The sequence below is a fragment of the Triturus cristatus genome, chromosome 4_1, assembly GCF_964204655.1.
Source record: "Triturus cristatus chromosome 4_1, aTriCri1.1, whole genome shotgun sequence".
NCBI classification, from domain to species: domain Eukaryota; kingdom Metazoa; phylum Chordata; class Amphibia; order Caudata; family Salamandridae; genus Triturus; species Triturus cristatus.
The window spans coordinates 78,833,439-78,837,151 of record NC_140585.1 but is presented as its reverse complement, the minus strand read 5'-3'; the positions used below and the strand labels follow the sequence as shown (position 1 = coordinate 78,837,151).

At 41.8% G+C, this 3,713-nt stretch overlaps 1 long non-coding RNA gene across 1 annotated transcript; it reads left to right on the top strand.

Moving 5' to 3' along the window:
* The first annotated feature begins 211 nt into the window (after window positions 1–211).
* On the top strand, window positions 212–2,873 carry LOC146839574 (uncharacterized). The gene is made up of 2 exons (XR_014980688.1): window positions 212–276; window positions 2,119–2,873. It is a non-coding gene; the product is annotated as an uncharacterized LOC146839574 (long non-coding RNA).
* The last annotated feature ends 840 nt before the right edge of the window (window positions 2,874–3,713 follow it).

Sequence of the window (3,713 nt, the reverse complement as noted above, 5' to 3'; positions counted from 1 at the left end):
AGAGAATACCTTTTTAGCACGAATTGTAGAGGATTAAAAATGCGACCATTTGTTTGGCCTACACTGAGACAAGCAAACCAATGGAATTTTGGTGTGAGGTAGGACTAGAGGGGGAACAACTTTAAACAGGCAAAGTAGGGGATTGAAAATACCACCGTTTGATTGGCCCGTGAATGTTTACAAATAGAAGGCCAGATTTTGTGGGTAGTTCATGGCAGGAATTAACGCACCGGCCAGACAGGATGCCACGTTGGATTTGAATGCGGCGAATCTCAGGTTAGTTCAGTAAACAGGAGCAAATATCCCTTGGGGGGAGGCCGCCATAATTGCTTAACGGTTGGACCCGTTTTACTTCTTCTTGCGGAGTGGTGCTGGTATTGGCTCTGTATGTGTACCCTGTTAGTAAGTGAATACATTGGTTGAGGTGATTTGGAGTAGGAGTACTTGGCTTAAGGGAAGGTTCGAGCGGATCACCCGCCGTTAGCATAATGATAGCAGCAATGATTTGAAAAGTGCCTAGTTGCAACAGACTTTGGATGGCTGTGATTCACACATGTACATATAAAAAAAAAAACATTTGTAGATAAGACCCTCAATAAGGGGATAGATGGAAGAAGCCTTAAAGGTTAATACGGAGCCGTCAAACAGTTTGAAAATTGGAGGTATGCATGGTTTGCTTTTAGTTATAATAGATCTAAGGGGAATTGGCTGTTGGTACTTGGGAGGTGGATTGAGAAATTGAACCTCACAAGAATATAGACATTGAAGGCGGGAAGGTATGGAGGTATGCTGAGTAAGCTTGGTTAAGGACACGATGTAAGGGTGATGATTTATTTTATTGATTTATTTAAGCGACTTATATAGCACGCAAATACCCTAGGGTGTCTCGGGGCTGTGGAGTGCATGAGGAAACAGACCTGGAGATGATGACTACTGGTTGAAAAGACAGGTTTTTACCTGTTTCCTGAAAGCTAGCAGGGTGGGACTAATTTTAATATGGAGAGGGAGAGTATTCCACAGTCTAGCGGTGGCAATTGTAAATTGTCTATCACCCCATGATGTTTTCTTAGTCCGGGGAACGTTCAGGAGGTGGGCCAATGAGGAGCGCAAGGGTCTATTAGGCGTGTATGGGCAAAGTGCTTTTGTTAGGAACTCGGGTCCCTTGTTGTGAATTGCTTTGTATGCAATGCATAGTGCCTTAAATTTAGTTCGACTTCTGATAGGCAGCCAGTGAAGTTGTCGCACTACTCTGGAAATCGGTTTGAACTTAGGAGTGCCGGACAGGATCCTGGTGGCCGAATTCTGAACTAGTTGTAGCTTGTTGAGGACTTTTTCCTGAGCATTCAATAGGAGTTCATTGCAGTAGTCAACTTTTGATATTACCAGTGTACTTATAAGTGTTCTGCCGGCGCTAGGTGGGAGAAATGGTAGGAGTTTCTTTACCATCTTAAGAATGTAGAAGGATGACGAGACAATTGCATTGGCATGATGTATGAAAGACAGCTTGTCGTTAAACATTACACCAAGGTTTCTGACCTTTGTGACGGGGAAGGGAGGTGATCCCAGCTTGGTTGGCCACCATGTGGGGGACCAGCCAGGGGCTAGATTGCCAAATGTAATTTCCTCTGTTTTATCGGAGTTTAACTTTAGGCAACTGTTTGCCATCCATGAGCTGATGGCTAGCATTCCCTCTTGAAAACTGGCAGCAACTGCTCCTTCATTGTTGTGTACTGCAAGCACCAGTTGTGTATCGTCGGCGTATGATGTTAATCTCATCCCGTGTGCTTTGATGACCCTGGCCAAGTCCGAATCATAGATGTTAAATTGAATGATTGAATTGATGAGTGAATTTGGACAATGGACATGAGCTCATGATCGGGCCCTCAGTAAAAATGATTTTGATGTGATATAAATCATGATGTGTTCTCACGGGGTAGTCATGTGCACTAAGTTTTTTGCCCTTAGACTAGGTAGGATTCAAGGATTGGATATAGGCAGGCTTTACTATGTATACAATAAGATAATGATATAACTGTCTTGGAAATTGATTTTTTGTACTTGGAAAGGGTAACAACAGAGAATTGTTCATTGATGCATTTGTTTTCTTTCAATCTACAGCCCTGATGATGTTTACTGTGGACGAAACGCGTTGGCTGGATTGTTCATTGTAATGGTTTCTGGATGAAATAATCTGAAGGTTTTGAAATAAACCACAAACGTGATATTCATCAAAAACTCCCTATGGACTTTCCTTGAATGAGACTATTACTGCAGAAATTAGCTTGTGAAAATTGTGAATAAAGGTGCTCCTTTCTGCATAGGTTGTGTTTCTCTAGGAAGTTTAGGAGTTCAGGTGGGATAGCCAGGCTCGTGCCCAGAGGTAACGACACTGTAGAGAGACTTAGTCCCTAGACTCAGATGTTCTGTCGTCCTAACCCACAGTTCTGTGTTACCAGGAGAACCTGTGCAACAACATTTTACATCACTCATTATGTGCTAAATGATATACCTGATGACATCACTCATGGTATCTCTGTCATAGCCTCTGGCCACACTCTGCACCCAATCCGCATCAAGACTTAGTGCCTAGGTTCTGGCAACGCCCTGCCCCCAGCCCTAGCAAGCATCAAACCTCTACTGCACATTATATTCAGCAATACACAGGACAGGTTTAACACAGGGCTTGGCCTATGGCCCGAGTCTACACCTATCTCTCCTCAAGCAGTCAACCCCCACTAATAACATACTTTGGACATACACAGTGGATGTTGTCTCCAAGGCCTGATGTCACACCAAGACCTGGATGCAACATACTATAGGTATTGGTTGGTGGGCTTGTCCTATGGACCAGGGTCCTATGGCCAGACCTTGATCCCAACGAATCACATGTGGCCTGCCACCTCCATGCACAGCAGAGGGTTTGCCCTAGGAACCATTTAAATTTCAACAAAATAATTTTGGAGTGTAATAATTGAAAGACCATTTCAACTATTGGGCACTGTTTTATTTCGTTTTTTTATATATTATTTATATAGGAGTATTTATTGTAATTATTTATCATAAAATAATTCTTGGACTGGAATAATTATTATGTGTGTGTACTTTTGGGCATGTTCTTGGCATTGGGTCATGCCAAAGGCTCAATTAAAACAATTTTGTGTTAAATTTATTACCAAGAAAATTATTATATGTTGAAATTATGGTTCAGAAATTCTTATTGGTTGAAAATAAAGTATCACGAAATACTCTTTATTGCACTTACAGCAAACTTGAAAATCATATTTTTTAACACGACATGAGGCATCAGTTATATTTTTAAACATTATTTGTTCTCAGTTAAACTTGCAATAAATGTAAATAGTCTATTTTAAAGGGTTGTAGAAGCAGATGTTTTTTGCCTGCACAGAGGAAGGTACTGGGTGGTGACATTAGCGCTTTATTTTCAGGTCTGCAACTCCTAATCGAGGTTTATGTGGACCAGGCATGATGATGGAACAAGTCACAGTTAAGCAGGAACACATATCTGCAGAGGCATGGTGCACAAGTGGTGCTTTTTAGAGTTGGAATATTGAATGTGGGTAAGCTAGCTCACATGAACCTTCCCTGTACCGCCCATGTCTCTCATATTTCTTCAAATTTCCTGTGTCCAAAAGGGCACTTGTTTGATGTGAATTGCTGGGGGCTTGTCATACAAAGCGGACAGCTAGTGGATA